General features: G+C 36.9%; 1 protein-coding gene across 1 annotated transcript in view; it reads right to left on the bottom strand.

Moving 5' to 3' along the window:
• Positions 1–24346, bottom strand: part of ADAMTSL3 (ADAMTS like 3) — a 352536-nt gene that overhangs the window by 219847 nt on the left and 108343 nt on the right. The gene's annotated exons all lie outside the window — the stretch shown is intronic.

Consider the following 24346-nt stretch of genomic DNA (forward strand, 5'->3'; position numbering starts at 1 on the left):
AGCTGCGCATTCCGTGACCTCCTTCTCTAATCAACACGGTGATCTCGGCAAGAAATCTGCTTGAGGCGATGCGTCCGCTTCTTATTTCGACTACTGGCCTTACTAAATGGATACGACGAAATAGGGTCCAGGGGGCTTTCTCGGGAAACCAGTACCGTAGGGTCTGAAGTCACGTACAGGTTTGAGAATCCTCTAGAAAGGATCACCGCGTACCGTATCCTCCCCTCCAGCCACTGGTTCTAGAACTTTGCCACTCACTCTCTGAGCAGATTTTTCCTTGGATGTTTGAAGTTCCCTGTGGCCGGAACTTTCCCCAGTCAGCGCTCGCTGGTCTATAGTTTATATTAACTCCTTAAAGTTATCCGATCCACTAATGGCACCTCTCCCAATTTTTCAATTACGTGTTTTTACCTTTGGTATTCCTGGTCAGTTCAATGGCAGATTTGCAGCAAAGAAAGCTAACCACAGGCTTCACTCATCACCTTGTGTTAAAAGTCAACTGATACTATTTCAATTGTTTTAAAATATTTAGCCCCAGAAGAAGAGAAATCTTTACCAAGTGGATCTGATTTTTTGCTGGTATGGCTTAAATAAGAGCCTGTATGAAATGATTCACAATCTGTTTCAGCAATATACAATTCATGGCACACGCCGACGATTCTATTTCTATTGATTACGAAAAGAGTACGTGAACACTAATAACATGCCAAGAAGTATAAAGGAGGATAATCGATCTTTCCAAATCCCATCACCAAGATTTACACTCTCCATATTTTGGCATCCAATCATCCAGTATTTCTGCATGATTTACTGACAGATGTGAAAGCATACTACTAATTCAACTTTGTATTAGTTTTGATCTAAGATAGCAAACATTCCTCCCACTTTACTACTAATTCTTTGAAGAAATTCTTTTAATAACTACATAAAAGTCCATTATGCAGACATTACACTTTTTAATTTAAAATTTTCTTAACTGTGGTAAAATCCACATAACACAAATTTACGTCTTAACCATTTTTAGGTCTACAACTCAGCATTAAGTATATCCATATTGTAGTACAAACATTACCTTTCATGGTTATTTATGCTGCCTCCTTTTCCCCCTGTAGTTTTTAAATTTACATACAGTGAAATTCACTTTGGGGGGGGGGCGGTGTACAATTTTATGAGGTTTTACAAATCCACCCTCCCCCTGACTCATTTGCTTTTCACGTAGTGATTATTTTGTATTTTATTATGTCTCCTGGTTTTTGATCCCGCTTTTCACTTCTCCTTCCTTTGCCATCCTTCTCAAACTGCCCCTTCCCCACTTATGTCTCATATCATATTCATGTTCCTTTCTGTTGCATTTGCAGAATGTACCCCTAATGGAAGTGAGAAGGCATATGGGAGGAAGTCTGGGGGTGAAAAAATAAAAGCATCGTAGCTGCCTCCGAAAGCATTACCTACATGATAGTTAAATTTCTGAACTTGAAGGCAGACAAGGTATCCGATTAGTTGCCCCTTTTTAATGTAATTCTCATGACTTTGGGATGAGAACACCTTCCCAGATGTTACTGTAAAAGGCTGATCCGGTCTTGGTATTTTGTAACACTTCCTATATCCTTTTTTTTGTGTGTCTTGTCATAGGTCTATGGCTCTGAAATTTATTAAACCTTCAGTGAGGCTACATCAAACTTTCAATATTCAAGAAGCACCACACTGGGAGGCTGGCGGGAAAACAGTATTAGGGTGGAGAAGGCTCTCTCTTGGTCAAGGGGAAGTGACACCATTCTCCTGGGAGACGACAGCTATGCCAGTGGACAAGGTCATGTACTTACATAACTTATTTCATTGGGCTTTTTATGTGTGGAAAAAAAGAAGAAAATAAATGACAGAAAAAGTGAAAGGGTAATTTAAAGTACTCTGTTTATTTTGGAAAGGCCCCGAATGAGGAAAGCAGCTAATAGATTAGGGAAGTGATAACCAAAACTTTTGAACCATGCTGACTTGGAACCCTAAAAAGCTTTTAAATCTCATTTCCAGAGAGCAGGAAAATGGCAAAGATACATTTTAAGAGAGTATCTGAATTGATCTAAATACTGAGATACAAAAAATGTCAAAACTTAGGAAGCGTGGAGTTTTCTCTAAAAGCGTTTTGGGACTTCAAAAAAATTGTCCCAGATGCATTTTTCCCAACTGCCTGACTTCAGCCATCTAAATGAAAAACAAAATTACTTTTAGAAGAAGTTTACAACTAAACGGAAAGAGCCTAGGAGGTGAAAAGAGCTGATGATTGTGTCTCAGGTCTGCTGTGTGGCCCAAGTAGTCACGGTCCACACCCCACGGTCCCGATTAGAAGCCTAGCATCCAGGAGGCATGAACTTGTACCCCAACTGGTGAGCCTGAAAACCGACCTGTGAAACATCAGTGTATCTCCACTACAAATCCCACCACAACAGCAGCAAAATGGCGTGGAAAGAGCACTTTACCGCATGCATTCTCAAAATATAAAGGACCATTCCGGATTCATCCTTCTCCAGCAACTGCTTACCAGGAAGTACTATGTACCAGGATGCGGATATAAAGATGCAGGGACACTACCTCTCAATTCCCCTGACACATCAGTAGTTATATATCTATCTATATCTATCTATACAGATATAGATATAGATATAGATATAGATAGATATAGATATATTTTTTTAACCCAGTAGTTTTATATATATATATCCCCTGACACATCAGTAGTTATATATCTATCTATATCTATCTATATCGATATAGATAGAGATAGATATAGATATAGATAGATATAGATATATTTTTTTAACCCAGTAGTTTTATATATATATATCCCCTGACACATCAGTAGTTATATATCTATCTATATCTATCTATATCTATCTATATCTATATCTATATATATATAGATATAGATAGATATAGATATAGATAGATATAGATATATTTTTTTAACCCAGTAGTTTTATATATATATACACGTATATATATATATATGTATATATATATGTGTGTGTATATATATATATGTGTATATATATATATACGTGTATATATATATGTGTGTGTGTGTGTATATATATGTGTATATATATATATATATATATATATATATTTTTTTTTTTTTTTTTTTTTTTAACCCAACCATCTGGCCAACATTTTTAATGTTCTACCTAGCACACAGTAAACTTGCTGACTGGTCTCTATTGATGTGGCTTTGGTTACAATTTAGCATGAAAATGAATCACCACTTTATGAAACAGGCATAAAATGAAATGCAAGTTATTTTAAAGTTAAGGACACTGGAGTCCTAATTCCCCAAGCAGGAACCTGCCAGCTTATTCTGGAAATAATTCCTTTGGCCTGCAGCAACTGAGCTACAGAAATATTGCTTCCAAGTTTTTAATTTCATTCTAATTATTATATGCAAGAGCTAATGGTTATCAGGAGTATATGAAAATTCAAGAACATCATTTCACAATTATGTATTTTCTATCCATTACAACATTCATAACACCCTGAAATTGGAGATTTTTGAAGCCATAAATTTATGAATATATAAAAAACATATGTTGATTCCACATGAGGATACATTAAAAACATTACTAAAATTTCCCCGGAGTTTATAGCAGGATAATTTATTACATTCATTTGATGATATATTGACTCAAACACTAGTGTCTTAAAGACTGAGAAGCATGTGTCTGAAGAATAAAAATATATTAATTTTTTAAATAGTAGTTAACTTAAATCTGTGTTCCCCATGGCTGGCAGTTGACTAGAATATCAAGTTACAAATTTCTGCAAGACAGACATTCTGGCTGGGGCACACTTTGCAGTGCAAAAGAAATGACTGTGTATTTAAATATAATCAAAGTCTGAAAAAAAATTATCCACAAAAATTAAATGAGCAAAAGAGCCACATTCATCCCCTTCCCTAAATCATGAATTTCAATAAGTGCCCCAATAACAACAGAGGGCACTGAAATGCTTTCAAAAGCTTTGGGATGGCTTTTTGTTTGATTTTGTATGTAACCACCTCCATATTCCTTTTCCAAGAAAAACTGACCACAGAGCTCAATATTCATGAAGACTTAACAACTCTCTAAGGCTGTTCTACGATATAGAGACCTGATAAGCTTTCCAAGGGAAGGAGGTTTCCTTCTCAATCACCTCGGAGTACTTCCAAAACGACAGTAAAAGTTCTTAATATGTGAGTGGGTCACGAGTGATTAGTTTGATGCTGCCTGAAAGACAGGGAGCAGGGATGAGTGAACTAGTAACAAATCCGCCGCAAATTTAATGTTTATGCAGAGAAATAACGTTGCTGTCCCCAGTTCTTATGGAAGACACGGAGCGAGTGGGTGTGCCATCGGCCTGGCCCCATACCAGGAACCAAGCTGGAACAGGACATATATTGCCATGCATTTATCTTATATTTAATTCTCTCATTTAATTTTTTTTTATGTTTTTCTAAAGTTTGTTTGTTGTTGTTGTTGTTGTTGTTTTAACGTTTATTTATTTTTGGGACAGAGAGAGACAGAGCATGAACGGGGGAGGGGCAGAGAGAGAGGGAGACACAGAATCGGAAACAGGCTCCAGGCTCTGAGCCATCAGCCCAGAGCCCGACGCGGGGCTCGAACTCACGGACCGCGAGATCGTGACCTGGCTGAAGTCGGACGCTTAACCCACTGCGCCACCCAGGCGCCCCTGTTGTTGTTGTTTTAAGAGAGATAGAGGGAGGGGCAGACAGAGAGAGAAGCGGGCTCTGTGCCATCAGCACAGAGCCTGACATGGGGCTTGAACCCACAAACTCTGAGATCATGACCTGAACCAAAATCAAGAGTTGGGTGCTTAACCAACTGAGTCACCCAGGCGCCCCCCCCCATTTAATTTTTTTAATATTTGATTAGGATCTTTTCTAGCCTGACCTATTTTTTTCAAATTAGATGAGCTCAGGGAATAAACAAATGTGGAGATTCTCAGGCCTAAGAGCAAGTTTCAGAATACAGGTTAAGATTTGTGCATAAATAAACTAAAAAAAAAAAAAATTAAAATCCTTAAAAAAATGAAAAAAAATAAGTAAGTACTACTTTGGAGATGGGCGCTCAAAACATAGTAGCAATATTTAGGGTTGAATTGTTTTGTGTTCTTACAAGTATTTTATTATGAAATGTTTTAAGTCCACAATAAAAGAATGATACAAACTCATACATACACCAGCAAGCTTCATCATTTCTTAAAGTGTTCTTCAGATTTATTTATCACTTATTTATCTATCTAATCTATCTATAGTAGGTATCTATCTATCATCCATCCATCTTATCTATCTAATCTATCTATAGTAGGCATCTATCATCTATCTATCTATCTATCTATCTATCTATCTATCTATCCCTACCTACCTACCTACCTACCTATCTATCTTAGTTTAAAGTAGGCTTCATGCCCAGTGTGGAGCCCAACGAGGGACTTGAATTTACAACCCTGAGATCAAGACCTGAGCTGAGATCAAGAGTCAGACACTCAGCTGACTGAGCCACCCAGGCGTCTCTCTTTGGATTTATTTTTGAGAAATCTATCATTACAAATACGGGGGATGCTCTCTGCCAATCCTCCTCAATCCTATTTCCCTGCCTCCCTCTGCAGAGACAACTAATTAAATGGTATCACAGTGTGCATAATCTTCCACAGCTTGATTTTTAAAATTTGTATAGACACTATGTTTTTGAAAATATCCACGTGGATAGATGCAACTCTAATTTATTTGTTTTTATGGCTCCATAGTAACCCAATGTATAAATACACCACCATTAATTTATCAACTCTTTTTATTTTCTATTGATCAATTTTCCTAAAGTTTTTGAAGATTCTGCAATAAGCAATCTCACACAACCACCTTAGGCATATCTGCACGTATTTCTCTGGGATATATACCTGCGTGGGACCGCCCTGTTGTGGGCATTTACAGCTTCACTGCTACTAGATATTGACAAATTGCTCTTTAAAGTGAGAATACTAATTTTCACCCCAGTTTGTAGTACAAAAAGGTTCTAGCTTTTACATATCTAGGTCAATATTCGGCATTTTATTTTATTTTATCTTAATTTATTCTGAGAGAGAGAGAGAGAGAGAGACAGAGAGAGAGAGAGAACAAGCAGGGGAGGGACAAGAAGAGAGGGAGACAGAATCCCAAGCAGGCTCCACACTGTCAGCACAGAGTCCAATGCAGGGCTTGAACTCACAAACCATGAGATCATGACCTGAGCCAAACTCAAGAATCAGATGCTTAATCAATTAAAGCCACGTAGGCACCCCAATATTTGGCATTTAAAAACTTATAAAGTTTTTCCCAATACGAAGAACATAAAATATCTCACTTTGTATTCTTTTGCATCTTTTTGGTAATGAGGTTAATTTTGTCATTTGTTTTTGACGATGCAGAATTTCCCATTCACATCCTTTCTTCATTTTTCTACAGCTTTGGTTTCGGTTTACTGTTAAGTAGAAGTTATTTAAATATTTCAGACACTAGTCCCTTATTGGCTATATTCACTGTCAAGAGCCTCCTACTCTAGGCTTTTCTTTTGGCTTATAGTACATTTTTATGATACAGAGGTGCTTGTGTAGTGTGCTTGAATTTATCAATATTTTCCTTTGTAACTTAAACTCTTTGTATCTTAATTAAGGAATAATTCACTACCCAGAGATCATAAAGACATTCTCTGGTATTTTCTTCTAAATATTTTCAAGCTTTGCTTTTCATACGTAGAGTCTAACAAACCTAGAATGTATTTTTTATGTGCATTGACATTTTCTAATATTTTCCCTTTGTATATCAATAATCATAGGTGATCCCCATATATTGAATATCTACCCTTTCTCCACAAATTTTTAATACCACCTCTAATATATAGCAAACTTCCATATATGCATGTTTTTGTTTCTTGCATCTCCATTTTGCTATATTTCATTACATTTTGCTATTATTTGTGCCTCGGCTACTACTGTAGTTAAATATTTTAAATTTTAGTATCGGGGCAAGTTGCTCATTCTGTTGTTTGAAAAACTGTTTTCATTACCTTTGCATTTCCATTTGATTCTTTTTTTTTAATTTTTTAAACATTTATTCATTTTTGAGAAACAGAGCACAAACAGAAGAGAGTCAGAGAGAGAGGTAGACACAGAATCCGAAGCAGGCTCCAGGCTCCGAGTTGTCAGCACAGAGCCCGATGCGGAGCTTGAACCCATGAACCACGAGATCATGACCTGGGCCGAAGTCAGACGCCCAACTGACTGAGCCACCCAGGCGCCCCTCCATTTGATTCTTAGAATTGGTATTACACTTAATTTAAAGATTAATTTTAGGGGGAAAGTTGGCATTTTTATGATGTGACTTTCTATTTATGAACATATTACATCTCACCATTTATTTAGATGAGATTTTAACTTTTTCAAAAAGGTCTTGTACATCTACTGAATATTTTACAAGGTACCTTATATTTCGTTAGTAGTATAAATGGCATCTTTTTGAAATTTTGCTTTCTTGGTTCTTGCTAGTGTACAAGAATACAGTTGTTATGTGTACATTAATCTTGTTTCCAGTAATGGGACCTTTATTAGTCCTATTTTTTTAATGTGGAGATATTCTTAGATGTTCTCTTAGACAATCAGGTAGTCTCTGAATCATGAGAACTTTATTTCTTCCTTTCTAATTCTTATACTAATAAGTATTTCCAATACTTTGTATTTCTTTTTCTTGCCTTATTACACTGACTAGGACCCCAGATACAATAACAAATATAAACAATGACAGCCAAGCATCCTTATTTTATACCTAATATCAGAAAGTACAGTAACATTTTATTCGGAAGGAGGATATCTACCATAGACCAAAAGAGCACACCTCTATTTCTACTTTGCTAAATTTTTCTTCTCAATTATTAAAAAAGTTGCATGGATTTAGACAACTGTAATTTTTCTCTTACATCATCAATGCTGTGCTTGATGGTGCTTACTCATGGCAAATGTTTCCTTTTGTATTATGTATTTTAGGATTGCAAGCTAATCTTAAATAAGGGATCTACTGATAGGAATAGGAATCCCATATGGTCTGCCTTGGTGGTCTGTCCCTCCATATCTTTTACTACTGCTAGTAGCTTCATACTATCAAGGGTTACAAGACCACTTTTCCCATTAATTTCTCACCTCAAAGCTTCCACAATAATATGGGATATATTCATTAATTCAATATACCCGATATATGTAAATCAATATACATGTACCTCAAACTCTTGGAAGAACAGGTCTATTGTTCCAAAGTGGAAACTTTTTTAAATTCAGTGTTAAAACCAAGAATCTAAAATTCTCTATGCTGGTATATGGCTCCCCCTTTTTTTTGCAGGGTTGGGGGTCCTAGTCCATCTTTTTAGTAAACATATGGACTTCAAAAGTCCTGCCTTTATATTATGGTTGGAGTTCCTACACTGTGCCTCATATACACTCAAGACCTGATCTCTTGTGAAAATGAAGGAATTAAAACTCAACAGCCTGAGTTCTGGAGACCAACAGACCCCCTCTCCATTTTCCACGTAGGCATAGAATCAGGTATGCACTGACTGGTCTGGCATTCAGTTACCTCTATGTTTTTTTTTTGGGGTTCTGTTGATTTCCTTTATTTCTTGTAGGTTCACCTTCACTTTTTCATTAAAACTTTTAATGTTATGTTTTTTTTTTTAAATCCAAGTATGATTGACATACAATATTATATTAGTTTTGGGTATACAATAGAGCAATTCAACAATTCTATACATTACTCAATGCTTACCAGGAGGAGCACATTATCTATTTTACCCATTCCCCACTCTCCTCACTTCTGGAAACCACCAATTTGTTCTCTGTACTTAAGAGTCTGTTTCGTTTTGTTTTGTTTTTGTCTTTTTCCTCTGTCTGTTATGTTTCTTAAATTCCACACATGAATGAAATATTATGCTATTTGTCTTTCTCTGATGGACATATTTCACTTAGCATTATACCCTCCTGCTCCATCCATGTTGTTGAAAATGGCAAGATTTCATTCTTTTTTATGGTTGAGTACTATTCTATTTTTATATGTACCACATCTTTTTTAGCCATTCATCTATAGATGGACACTTGGGTGGCTTCCATATCTTAGCTATTATAAGTAATGCTGAAACAAACAGAGGAGTATTTTTAGTGTTTTCATTTTCTTTGGGTAAATCACCCAGTATGGAATTACTGGATCATATGGTAATTCTATTTTTAATTTTTTTGAGGAACATCACACTGTTTTCTACAGTAACTGCACAGTTAACATTCTACATCAGCCATAGAAATATTTTTCTAGATATGTCTCCTCTGGAAAGAGAAACAAAAGCAAAACTAAACTCCTGGGACCGCAAAAAAATAAAAAGCTTTTGCAAAGGAAACCATCAACTAAAAACAAAAAGGGTATCTATTTAATAAGAGAACATATTTGCAAACGATATACCCAAGAAGAGGCTTACTCCAAAAATATATAAAGAGCTTACACAACTCAACACCAAAAAAAGAAATAATCCAATTAAAAATTGGCAGAGGACCTGAATAGACATTTTTCCAGAGAAGACACACAGATGGCTGACACATTGAACAGATGCTCAACACGACTAATCATGAGGGGAATGCAAATTAAAACCACAATGAGATAGCACTCTATACCTGTCAGGATGGCTAACATCAAAATACAAGTAGTAACAAGTGTTGGCAAGGATGTGGAGAAAAAGGAAACTTCGAGCACTGTTGGTGAGAAGGCTTTATTTTGTAAAGCAGTTTTAGGTTCACAGCAAATTGAGAGGAAGGTTCAGAGAGCTCCCATACTCATCTCTCTGCCCCTACATAAGCATAGCTTCCCGATTATCATCCCCAACCAGAGTGGTACCTTCTTTACAACTGATGAATCTACACTGACACATTATAATCACCCGAAGTCCATAGGTTAGGTTATGGTTAATTCTTGAGGTTTATCCAGTAGGTTTAGGTTTGAACATAAGTATAGCGACATGTATCCGTCATTATGGCATCACAGAGAACATTTTCACTGCCATAAAAATCCTCCGTGCCTTGCCAATTCATCCCTTCCCCACCCCCAACACCTGACAACCACAGTCTCCATAGTTTTGCCTTTTCCACAATGTCATACAGTTAGAACCACAGTATGAAGCCTTCCAGATTGGCTGCTTGCACTTAGGAGTATGCATTTAAGGTTCCTACGTGTCTTTCCATGGCTTAACAGCCCATTTCTTTTTAGCAATAAATAACATTCCATTGTCTGGATGGACCACAGTTTGTTTATCCACTCCTCTCTTGAAGAGCATTTTGGTTGCTTCCACGTTTTGGTAATTATGAATAAAGCTGCTACAGACATCCATGTGCAGGTTTCTGAGTAGCTATCAGCTTTCAACTCTTCTGGTAAATACCAAGGAGTGCAACCGCTGGCTAGGGTGGTAAAAGTATGTCTAGTTTTGCAAGAAACTGCTAAACCACCTTCAAAGGTGGCTGCACCATTGTGCCTTCCCACCAGCCACTGTGTTGTTCCTGCTGTCCCACATCCTCGCCAGCGTGTGGTGTTGTCAGTGTTTCAGATCTTAGCCACCTAACAGATATGTAGTGGTGACTCACTGTTGCTTAATTTGCATTTCTCTGATGACATACGATGGGTGGTATTTTTCCATATGTTTATTTGCCATCTGTATATCTTCTTTGGTGCAGTGCCTGTTAAGGAAGTTGGCCCATTTTTCAATTAGGTTGTCCATTTTCTTATCGTTGAAGAAAATCTTTTTACAGATCTTTGTATATTTCTTTATCAGATGTGTCTTTTGCAAATATTTTCTCCCAGTCTGAGGTTTCCCTTCTCATTCTCTTGGCATTGTCTTTTGCAGAGCAGAATGTTTTAATTTCAATGAAGTGCCTATGGTAGCGTATCTAAAAAGTCATTGTCATTGCCATACTGATGGTCATCCTTATATTCTCCTATGCTATCTTCTAGAATATAGTTCTGTGTTGTATCTATGATGATCCATTTTGAGTTAACTTTTATGAATGATGCAAATATGTATCTAAATTCTGGTTTTTTTGTACGAAAATGTCCAGTTGTTTCACACCATATTTTGAAGAGACTATCTTTGCTCCATTGTACTGCCTTTGCTCCTTTGTCAAAGGTCACTTAACTATATTTATGTGGATCTATTTCTGGGCTCTCTATCCTGTTCCACTGATCTATTTGTTTTTTTTTTTTTTTAATTTTTTTTTTCAACGTTTATTCATTTTTGGGGCAGAGAGAGGCAGAGCATGAACGGGGGAGGGGCAGAGAGAGAGGGAGACACAGAATCGGAAACAGGCTCCAGGCTCTGAGCCGTCAGCCCAGAGCCTGACGCGGGGCTCGAACTCACGGACCGCGAGATCGTGACCTGGCTGAAGTCGGACGCTTAACCGACTGCGCCACCCAGGCGCCCCTCACTGATCTATTTGTTTATTCTTTCACCAATACCATATTGTCTTGATTATGGCAGCTTTATACTAAATCTAGACATCAGATAGTGTCAATCCTCCAACACTGTCCTTCTCCTTCAACATTTTGTTGGCTATTCTGGGTCTGCCTCTCCACATACATTTTAAAATCAGTTTGTCAATATCTTACAAAATAACTTGCTGGGATTCTGATTGGGATTGCACTGAATCTATAGACCAGGTTGGGAGGAACTGACATCTTCACATTATTAAGTCTTTCTATCCATGAACATGGAATAACTCTTCATTCGGTTTTATTATTTTTTAAAAAGATTTATATTCTATTTTACCTGGCATTTCTAGGAGTTTTTTTTTTTCTAACTAAATTAAATCTTTTATTTAAAAATAAGTGTAAATCACATGCATTTGTAAGAAATAATGAAAAGAGATCCCACGTACAGTTGACCTTATTTCCCTCAATGTTAACATCTTGCAAAAGTATAGAACAGTAACATAATCAGGATACCGACATTTATACAGTCAAAATATAGAACATTTGTTTTACCACAAGGATCCTTCAAGTTGTCTTTCATAACTGTAGTACTTTCTTTCTTCTCATGTTTACCTCCTCCTTAATACCTGGCAACTACTAATCTGTTCTCCGTTTCTATTTGTTGTTGTTATTGTTGTTATTTTAAGAATACTACATAGTTTGCAACATTTGGAGAATGGCTTTTTTACCTCAGCAATTTCTGTGTTAATTCATTCTGTTTGTCGCATGTATCACTGGCTCATTTGTTTTTATTGCTGCATAGTATTCCACGGTATGAAAGCACCCCGCTCTAACTATTCACTCACTAAAGGGCATCTGAGTTATTTCCTCTTTTTGGATGAGTAAAGCTGCTATAAATATTCATGTACAAGTTTTTGTGTGAACACAGTATTCACTTCTCTGCTAAAAATGCCCAGGAGTACTCCTGATGGGTTGTATGTTTACTTTTTAAAGAAACTGTTTTTCACAGTGACCATACCATTTTATTTTCCCATCACCAATGTATCAGTGATATGGTTTCTCTGTATCCTTGTCAGCATCTAAAGATGTCACTATTTTTCTTAGCCAAGCTACGTATGTAATGATATCTCATTGCGGTTTTAATTTGCATTTCCCTAATAGACAGTGATGGTAAGCATCTTTTCATGTCCTTATTTGCTATACATGCATCCTCTTTGGTGAAACATCTGTTTATGTCTTTGCTCATTTTATAATAGGATTGTGTGTTTTTTTAATCATTGATTTTTAAGATTTCTTAAGTTAAATTACTAGTCCTTTGTCAGATAGGTGGTTTGCAAATATTTTCTCTCACTGATCTATATGTTTATCCCTCTGACAATATCACAGCTATAATTAGTAGCTATATAATAAGACTTTACATCAGGTGGACTGAATCCTCCTACTCTGTTTTTTTCTTTTCTCCAAAATTGTTTTAGCTATTCCAGGGCCTATGCCTTCCCATATAAATTTTAGAATAATGTTGTTTTGGAATAATTATTTTAGAATAATCTACAAAAAAATGCTCCTAGAATTTTGAGAGAAATTAGATTAAACCTGTAAATCAATCTGGGGAGAAGTGACATCTTTCCTACGTTGAATCTCCCAACCCATGAACATAACCTCTCCATTAGTATAGATCTTTGATTTCTTTCCTCAGAACTCTGCAGTGCTCAGCATACAAGTCCTGTACATATTCTGTTAGATTTACAACTAAGCATTTAACTTTTTTTTTGAGTGATTGTAAATAGTATTATATTTTTAATTTCACTTTTTATGTACTCATAACTAACAAGAAAAATAAAATAGATTTTTGTATGTTTATTTGGCATCCTCTGACCTTGACAAACTCACTTTTTTAGTTCTAGGAACTAAATTTTGTAGATTCCTAGTACTCAAGGCATCCTCTGACCTTGACAAACTCACTTTTTTAGTTCTAGGAACTAAATTTTGTAGATTCCTTGAGATTTTCTACATAGACAAATAAGAACAGTTTCATTTTCTTCTTTTGGACTGATACGTCTTTTATTTTCTTCCCTTATTGTACTGGGTTGAACCAGAGTGGTGAAAATAGACTCTCTTGCCTTATTCGTGATCTTAGAGAGTCTTTTACCATCAATCATAATATACAGTATTAAGTATAATTTTTAGATACTTTTTTATCAAGTTGAGGAAGCTCCCTCCATTCCTATTTTTCTGAGAGTTCCTTATCATGAACTGGTGTCGACTTTTATCAAATACTTTTTCTGCATCAACTGATATGATTCTATGAAGTTTTTCTTCTTTTTAAAAAAAAATTTTAACGTTCATTTATTTTTGAGAGAGAAAGAGAGAGAGAGCAGGGGAGGGGTAGAGAGAGTGAGGGAAACAGAATCTGAAGCAGCCTCCAGACTCTGAGCTGTCAGCACAGAGCCTGACATGGGGCTCAAACCCACGAACCATGAGATCATGACCTGAGCCAAAGTCAGATGCTTAACCGACTGAACCACCTAGGCACCTTGAATGTTTCTTCATTAGCTTGATAACTAAGTTGGTTACAATGACTGACTTTCAAATACTGAACCAGCCTTACATCCCTGAAATTAACCCCACTTGGTCATAGTGTATAATTCTTTTTATACATTTCTAAATATTATTTGATAGTATTTTGTTAATAATTTTTACACCTATATTTATGTGGAATATTGGTCTGTAGCTTTATTTTTTTGTATCGTCTTTACCTGGTTTTGATATCAGAGTGATACTATATTCATAAAATGAATTGGGAGGTATTCTCTCCTCTTCTGTTTTCTGGAAAAAAATGTGTGGAATTGGTGTAAATTCCTCTTAAACACTTGGTAGAATTCATCAGTGAAACAATCTTGGCCTGGAGACTGTTTGGGGGTACATAGTTTTTACATTATGAATTCAATTTCCATAATAGTTATGGAGATACATATTCCTTCATTTTAAGGATATGTTTGGATTTCACAGACTGAAGAAAGAAAATCCAAAGACAGCAGTGGGGAATTTTTAAAAGCAATTCAATTTGCTCTGCAGAATTCACAAAAGGCTCCAGAAAAGGCACATCAGATATTTCTGGAAGTGGGATAAAGTTGGGGCCAAAAACAGTAAAACTCGTTGAAAGTCTGCCCAAGGAGCAGTTAGACTCCCAGCTCTCCTTCCTTACTTTGGCAAAATGCTGCATGTTATTATCTAAAGGCAGTAAAACAAAAAGTTTTCCAGACTGAGAGATAACTGGGTTCAATTAAGGGCAAAGGTAACCATACTGAAAACAAGGATTAACTTTAAAAATTCATCTATTTAGTGCTAAGACCATAGTTTTCAGCTCTACTGGTTTCCAGACTATTGGAATCAAGAGATCCCTGTCTGGGGGCATCTGGGTGGCTCAGTCAGTTAAGGGTCCAACCCTTGGTTTTGGCTCAGGTCACGATCTCATTATTCATGAGATCAAGCCCCATATCAGGCTCTGTGCTAACAGCTTGGGATTCATTGTCTCTCTCTCTCTCTCTCTCTCTCTCTCTCTCTCTCTCAAAATAATAAACATTTTTTAAAAAGATCCTTATCTGACAAGACAGACCAGCCCAAAATAAAACACCTAGAGCATCATTAGGTAATAAGATAGATTAGCCACACCCCCTACAATCAAGCTCAGAATTATTTTTCTTAAATATGAACAAATAAGGATCACCGGAAATCTTACAAAAGTCTCTAACATGAACCACAATGACATACATGAAATAGAAAACCGTGATTTGGAAGGAACTAAGGCTATGTGAGAAGAAAACTTTGTTCTCAAAAAGTCTATTTATATACTCAGAAATAAAAGAAAATATATTGCATCTGGAAATCAGGGACAGAATGCTATATTCTTTTTAACTCAAGGAACAAAAAGTATCTCAGAAAAAGAAAACAGAGAGAGAATATGTGTGTGTGTGTATACATATATATATGTATATATATAAAATATAGAACATATATTCTATATATAATATGTAGAATATTCTAGAATATATATATACATATGTATGTATGTGTGTGTGTGTGTGTGTGTATATATATATATATATATATATATATACACACACACACACATATACATATACATTTAGAATGCTTGTCAAGCTGGAAAGTAAGTTTAGGTAAATTTCCCAGAAAATAGGGCAAATGAACAAAGAGAAGAAAATAAAAAATCTAATATCTGAATAATAGGAGTTTCAACAAAAGAGAACAGAAAAAAATGAAGAGGAGAAATCATCAAAGAAATAATTCAAGACTGAAAGGAATAAATTTTCATAGTGAAAGAATCCATGGTGAGTACATACAACGGACCAAAACAGACCCACATCAAGATACAGCATGATAACATTTCAGAGAACTAGGAGACAAACGCTTCTCTACACATCCAGAGAGGAGGAAAAAAGAACAGGAAATCAGAATGCCTTCGGATGTCACAATATCACCACTGTATATTGGAAGACGGTGAAGCAATGTCTTTGAGTTTCTAAGGGAAAATAATTTTTATATAATCCTATTTCTGGAAAATCATCCTTCAACTTTGAGAGTAAAATAAAGACATTTTCAAATATCCAGGGAGCTCCTGAAAAGTGTACTAATTAAAAAGAAGGAGGAAGTTAAGGGGGAAAAAAGAGAGAGAAAAAGAGAGAGAAGTGATTGGGGAACAGGAGATCTAACCCAGGAGAGAGGTAGATGGCGTTCCCGGGATGACAGTACGATGAAACGCAGGACACCCTGAGCTCCTAGCTATAGAGCAACTAGCTCAGCTTAAAAAGCTGTTAGGAACTCTCCAGGAGGGAAATCCAAGAGAAAGAAGATGAAGGAGAATGAAAATTAGAAAAATGAGTGAAAATCCGAATAACTATTTTTTTTAATTAGTGATAACAATGTACAAAACTAAGAAAACAAATGAGCCAATTTTGGATTCTAGAGAAAAGAAAAATACATTCTGGAAAGGAAAAATAGTCATACTATTTTACATCACTCAGCTGTGAATAGTAGAAAGATCATAATTCTAATAATTTATTTTATTTAGCGTTTTTTTGGTTTTTTTTTTCTTTGAGAGACAGAGAGAGTGTGAGCAGGGGAGGGGCAGAGACAGAGAGAGAGAGAGACACACACACACACACACACACACACACACAGAATCCGAAGCAGGCTCCAGGCTGTGAGCTGTCAGTTCTGAGCCTGTTGCAGAGCTTGAACCCATGAACTGTGAGATCATGACCTGAGCCGAAGTCAGACGCTCAACCGACTGAGCCACCCAGGTGCCCCCATAAGTTGTAATAATTTAAACCCTGAACAGTGGTCTAGCCAAAGCTGCACATGACACTGAGACGAGGAACTAAAAGAGAGTATTTGCACGTGTGTGTGTGCATGCGAACGTACGTACATGCACAGTCCGGGAACAAGAAATGTGAAAGATTGCTAAATTCCGCATCTTCTGAAATAAGAATCTAAGAGATAATGCCCACAACTGAACAATCAAGAAGTTGCAAAAGAAGCGTTAGGAATTGAGAATAAATATAAAAATAATCAGCCGCCCCTGGGGAATCAAACAACGGCAGGAAGGGGATCAGGAGATTGTTGTTTTTCGCCTCACGCCTAGATGAGCTATTTGGCTGTTTAAACTATATTCCTGTACATCTCTGAAAAAATAAATAAACATGTAAAAGCTTTTTTACAAATCTCACTGTAAAAAGTCCACATTCCCCAACACAGCTGTCAATATTCTTCACCAAATGAACCACGCTTCCCATCCCACAGACCTGCACTAGAGTCAAACAGGCTTTTTTCTAAATCAGCCCTGGGATTTATTAATTCAGTTATTTATTTGTAAATTAAAGTTTACTAAATTTCCAATGTATGTCAGCAGTAACACGGAACATAAAGTAAAGGGCTGAAAGTCACAATCCACACCACTTCAGTTTAGTCTCGACTGTGGAGAACAGAAAAATAAAACAACACGGTGGAAGAAACACTCTCGTAAAAACACTCACAAGATCCCAAGGAAGCACAGAAGAGGTGCACGTAACCCAGGAAAAGGTAGGGTTTGCCAACAAATGCTTAATGGGAGAAACGAGGATTCAAAGGCGTTTTCAAGGTCAGCTATGTGTCAACCAGGAAAAGGAGAAAAGGATGCTTTAGTCAGAAAGAAGGAGCATTGACCAAAAAAAACAAAAAACAAACAAACAAAAAAAGTTGATAGTGAGCTCACGTTCACCCACCCATTCAGTTAGCACTGTTTGGGTCCCAATATTATGTCAGATACTACATTAGGCATTGGAGTGGGGAAGTGTTTGACCCTTCCCTAAAAGGAATCCTTTTTGCCAACAATTTAAAAGGCACAAAAGACAGACATCAAAGCTACAGCAAGGCATCAAGATAGACTTCCTAAATGAGGATGACCCTGAACACTAAGTATGAACTAGCCAGATATCATACTTAAAAAAAAGACAAAAGTCTGCCTGATGCGATGCAAGTGATTAAGGCAATTGATACACAAAAGGACCAGGTTTAATGTGAAGGAAAGAATGTAAGGTAAGAAATATGCCACAGGAGCATTTTAAAACTTCATTAGAAGTCAACAGATCTCTCTCTCTCTCTCTCTCTCTCTCTCTCTCTGTGTCTCCCTGTCTCTGTCTCTGTCTCTGTCTCTCTCTCTCTCTCTCTCTCACACACACACACACACACACACGCTCACGCACACACAAATTCAAGTGGCAAGGATCTTGAAAAATCGCTCTGAAATATACAGAAAAAGAAAAAAGTGGGGCACCTGCGTGGCTTAGTTAAGCGACCAACTTTGGCTCAGGTCACGGTCTCAAGGTTCATGAGTTTGAGCCCCACGTCGGGCTCTGTGCTGACAGCTCAGAGCCTGGAGCCTGCTTCGGAGTCTGTGTCTCCCCCTCTCTCTGCCCTTCCCCTGCTCATGCTCTGTCTCTCTGTCTCTGTCTCTGTCTCTGTCTTTTTCTCTCTCTCTCTCTCAAAAATAAACATTAAAAAAATTTTTTTAAAGAAAAAAGCAATGAAAGTGATTGGTGAGAACGCAATAAAAGTGGAACACAGACAGAAACAACTGATGGTCATGAAGGCCAGGACAAAGGGGCAAGAACCAACAGTGAATGATATAATAGAAGAAAAATTTTCCTCCAATAAATAAGGATGAAAATCTGCACAAGTAGCTATTATGTGCCAAGGAGAAATGAATTTCAAAAGAGTGAGAGCTAGACACAATCTTATAAAATTCTTGACTTTATGAAGGAAAAAAAAAAAAAAAAACCCTAAGTCTTTTCTAGGCTGCCAAACAGAACAAATAGGTTATCTACAAAGACCAACAACAACAAAAACAACAACCAAGCTGGCCTGAGGGGTCTATGAGCAGCAACACGGACACCAAACATTATGGAAAAAGAACTCTGGGCCTTGAGAAGGGAAATTTGTGTCTTGGGTATTTTATACCCAAATAAGCCATTCACTGTTTATGTGTGAAAGCAGGAAAAAGACATTTTCAGATACATAAGGACTCGTAAAGTATAAGACCCACAGCTTTGTCCCGAAATTAAAAAGGCTATAAAGCCCTGTTGCCTGAAGTGTGGTCTATGGACAAGCAGCATTGACATCGCCTGGGAATTTGTTAGAAATGAAAGCTCTTGGGCCCCACTCCAGACCTACTGAGTCAAAGTTTATATTTTAACAAGATCCCTAGGTGATTCATATGCACATTAAAATTCCAGAAGCACTGCTCAAAACACATTCCTGCCAACAAAGTGATGATTCAAAATGAAGAAACTACAAAGACGGATAATGAGCACTGAAATAATGTACGCATGCACACACAATTAAGTTTCAACAAAGGTCTGAAATATGATTATAAAAGAAAAGATATAAAGCAAAATACTGGTGCCAATACACTGAAATGTAAAATCTCAAATAATAACAACAAAACCCAAGAGGTGGAAGTGAAGAGGAAAAGCATAAAATATTCATCGTCTGTACAGGGAGAAATCAGAAAAAAACCTGTTTTATTGTTGGCATTGGCACTGGTAGCCATAAAGTAATTATTAAAATATGGCTTTCAAACATCTTCAATTTCATCGGCAGCAAAATATATATATAATATATATATAATATATATATATATAATATATATAATATATATATATAATATATATATAATTTCCAAATTACCAGAGGTTAAATTTCAGACAAAAACATAAGAAAAAGAGAGAAAGATTTTAAATAGAAATAGTAATCTGAGCACATATATTGAATTCCTTTCCTTGCAAATGCCTAGTGAAATGACCACCTTAGTACATTAATAAGTGGACATCTCTATATTATACGTGGAAATTCACAGAGGCTGTACACAAACCAGGAACTTCAAGATATAATGTAAGCAAGTCTGAATTAAAGGGGGTGGGGGTGCCTGGGTGGCTCAGTCGGTTAAGCATCCGACTTCAACTCAGATGATGGTCTCATGGTTCATGAGTTCGAGCCCCACGTTGGGCTCTGTGCTGACAGCTCAGAGCCTAGAGCCTGCTTTAGCTTCTGTGTCTCCCTCTATCTCTGCTCCCTCCACCACTCATGCTCTCTCTCTCTCTCTCTCTCAAAAATAAATAAACATTAAAAAAAATTAACAATTTAAAGGGGGTGCACAAATATACCATTCACTGTACATAAAAGTGAGGCTAAGTGAGAACCTACCTTTACCCACTAAATTAAAATGGACGATGTAGCCAGAATCCCTTGCAAATAACAGGATGGGGGTAACTAGCAAAAGACACCTAAGATCCCACTAGATAGAGGTCCCTGTGATATCTCAGTGCCTACATGGGCTAGGGTACTCTGGAAAGGTTACATAAAGTATAGGTACCACAAATACTATCTCCAAATAAAAGCAAGCCACAAAAATCATAGAAAAGAAATTCATTGAGCAGAAAGGCAATATTCCTTCCCATGAATGCCGTCCAACCACGCTTCCTGTTGATCCTTCAGTATGGAGATACTGACCCAAAGATGCAGTAGTACATCTAGAACAGTGATTCTTACCCAGACAGAAGGGCATTTTTCCCATGGAGATCCAGAACTGAATTAACTAGGGACTTGATCAAATTCTGACCAAAAATCCAGATCCCTGTTATCTGGAGTAGAGGGACTCAGAAATAAACCACACACACACGCATATACATATATCCTTATTTTTTAAAATTTGCTTGTTTAAATTTTTTTAATGTTTGTTTTTGAGAGAGAGAGAGCGAGCAGGGGAAGGGCAGAGAGAGAGAGAGAGAGAGAGGGAGACACAGAATCCGAAGCAGGCTCCAGGCTCCGAGCCGTCAGCACAGAGCCTGACACGGGGCTCGAACTCACGAACCACGAGATCATGACCTGAGCAGAAGTCAGACGCTTAACCGACTGAGCCACCCAGGCGCCCCAGATTTGTTCTTATTGTTTAAATGGAAGCTTAGACCATTGATTGTTTTCAGCCAACCCTGATATGTATATTCTGGGCTATACACTTCCCTACAAAGATGGCTTGAGCTATTCCAAAAGATTTATTTCTGATAATGCTTCTTCTCCTTAGTTTCTACTTTGTCTGATACCGTACAGCTTTACCAATTTTCTTTTAATTACTGTCACATTATGGCTTCTTCCTGTGCTTTTATTTACAGCCATTGGGTGTCCTTACACTTCACGTTTGTCTCTAGTAAACAGTGTATGATATTGGTGTTTTACCTCTAACAGCCTTTATCTTTTAACTGGACTTAGTCCATTTACATCTAATATAAACCCTGATATATTCAGGGGTTCACATCTACCACCTTGCTGTTTGTTTTCTATTTGTCACACTGTCTCCATATTCCATCTTCTCTCCATGAGTTTTCTTTCTTGAGTTATTTGGAATCAACCAAACATTTTACCATTATTCTATTTCTATGATAGCTGGTTGGTAGTTATAGAATTTTTTATTAGGCTTTTAATGGTAACCTTAAAACTTACAAGATGCACCCTGACTTTGAAATGTCAAATGTTAGTCACTTTTAAGACTTTCTAGGCAATTCAAAAACATCAGAATACTTTAACTCCATTTACCCCCTTCCCAAATTTCATGTTATGGTTTCCCTGGGTTTTTTTTTTTTTTTTTTTTTTTTTTGTTCTACATATACTTAAACCCTACAAAACATACTATTATTACTTTAAATGGTTTGTATTCATTTATATTTCTGTTCTCAATTGTCCATTTCCTCCTGAGTTTCCACTCTCCAGATAGGGTCACCTTCCTTCTACCTGAAGAACTCCCTTTAGCACAGTTCAAGTAGCAAAGAATTCTAAAGTTTTTGTTTGCCTGAAAATACCTTATTTCACCTTCACACTTGAAGGCTCTTTTCCTCCATGGGGAATTCTACCCTAATAGTTATTTTCTTTCAAGATGTTAAGCAGGTCATTTCATTATCTTCTGATGACAATTTACAGTCACCCTGATTTTTGCTCCTTTGAAGATAATGTGTGTTTTCTCTCTGACTTATTTTAAGACTTTCTTCTACTATAATGGGTTTATGTGTATTTATTCTATTTGGGGTTTTCAAGGCTGCATCAATTTGTGGCTTGATCCCTACAGAGCAGTAACTTTTTTCAGAAGTTCTGGGAAATTCTCGGCTACTGTCTCTTCAAATCGTATTTGTACTCTACGCCCATTTCTTTTCCTTTGGGACTCCAATTACACATACTTTGGACTTTTTCACCTTATACCATATATCCTTTATTCTATTGTCTGTGTTTTCCCCCCTCTATAATTTAGCCAGCATAGTTTTATACTCTCTTCTGTTATTTCTAATCTGCGGTTAAGTTCACAATTTTAGTTATCATATGCTTCTGTTCTCAAATTTCCATTTGATGCTATTTCATGGATCCCAGTTCTCTGGTAAGAGCCTGTATTTTGTCATCTATTCGTACCAAACACATTTATTACAGGGTTTTTGTTTTGTCGTGTTTTTCAACACATAGATCCAACAGCTCTGGTACCTGTTTCTATTCTCTTTTTCATCTTGATCCTGTCTCATGGTAAGACTGGTAATTTTATTACATTATGGGCATGATCTAAGAAAATCCGTATAATCTCCAGGGTATTTTAGGGTCTTTTTTAAAGCTTCTTGCAGGCAGGTGGAATAGTGACAAATTTTGTCACTCAAATTGGGGTTGAGCCATTCAAGACTAAGTTTTAGTCTTAGCAACATCTAGTCTAATTAGAACTGGTTTTTCCCCTTACTTTTAGGGTACAGTTCTTCAGGGATACCAGCTTATCACTGAGGTGTCTACCAGGGCTTTGAACCCCAATTTTTATGTCCCAGGACCATGAGACTGTCAATAAATCTGCTTACCGTCTCAGCCTCTTTGTAACTGCCTTCTGCTTGGCTTTTCTACCTCTCATTGCTTAAGAATCAGTGAATGACTGGATGAAAAATATGGCTCAGATAAAGTCACTTTTCTGCATATTGCTTCCTTGAGGGATCTTAGAATCTCAAGTTCTGAGTCCATGACTATGTTTACTTCTCAATTTCTGCTTCCCTATTGCCCATCGCTGAGCTGTTAATACCTGCGATAGTTTATATTAGTCCAAAGTGAAGTGAGACAAATAAACAGTGGATTTTCAGAAAGCTAAGTGAATTCAACTTAAAGGCAGGTTTTTTAAATCTAAGAGTATGCCCTGCTTTTAGATGCTAACATGAAAAGACCCTGATTGTAATTCTTTTTTGAAAAGGCTGTGATGGTAGACCATAGCTGCGTTCTGTTTGCTCGTTGTTGTTTTTGTCCTTATTTAATGAAATAAAAAATTGACAACCTATATCAATTCCAAATATGTTTCTTGTGAAATTTTACAAGTGTCTGAAATTCAAAAGTCTGAGAACCAGACTCTGAATCCTGGCCTACAGATCTACCTCCTTCTTCAATACTGGCCCGTTCTGTTTTCTCTTTTCTCTATTGTTCTCCAAGCATAAAAGCCTCTTTTCATTTCCTGCTCCAGCATTTTTACACATGCTGCTCCCACCCTTTGAATATTTTGTTCCATATCCCTCCCCTATAAGAACCATGAGGGCAGACTTTGTGTTAGTGTCCTTCACAATCGTTAAACTCCTTGCGTACGTCAAGATATAAAAAGGGTCTGGGCAGAAGATATTTGCAAATGACACATCAATTAAAGGGTGAACATCCAAAACATATAAAAACTTACACAACACAACACCAATAAAACCCAAATAATCCAGTTAAAAATGGGCAGAAGACACGAACAGACATTTCTTCATAGAAGACATCCAGATGGCCAACGGACACGTGGAAAGGCGTTCAACATCGCTCATCATCAGGGAAATGCAAATCAAAACCACAATAGATACCACCTCACACCTTTCAGAATGTCTAAAATCAACAACACAGGAAACAACAAGTGTTGGCAAGAATGTGGAGAAAAAGGAACACTTGTGCACTGTTGGTGGGAATGCAAACTGGTGCAGCTGCTGTGGAAAACAGTGTGGAGGCTCCTCAAAAAATTGTAAAAAATGTAAAATAGAACTACCATAGTATCTGGTAATTCCATGCTGGGTATTTACCCAAAGAAATGAAAATACTAATACTAATTTGAAAAGGTACATATGCACCCCTATGTTTACTGCAGTATTTACAATAGCCAAATGATGGAAGCAGCCCAAGTGTCCATTGAGGGATGAACAGATAACGAAGATTTGGTACACACACGCATACACACACACA

Source organism: Leopardus geoffroyi, chromosome B3 (assembly GCF_018350155.1).
Source record: "Leopardus geoffroyi isolate Oge1 chromosome B3, O.geoffroyi_Oge1_pat1.0, whole genome shotgun sequence".
Taxonomy (NCBI): domain Eukaryota; kingdom Metazoa; phylum Chordata; class Mammalia; order Carnivora; family Felidae; genus Leopardus; species Leopardus geoffroyi.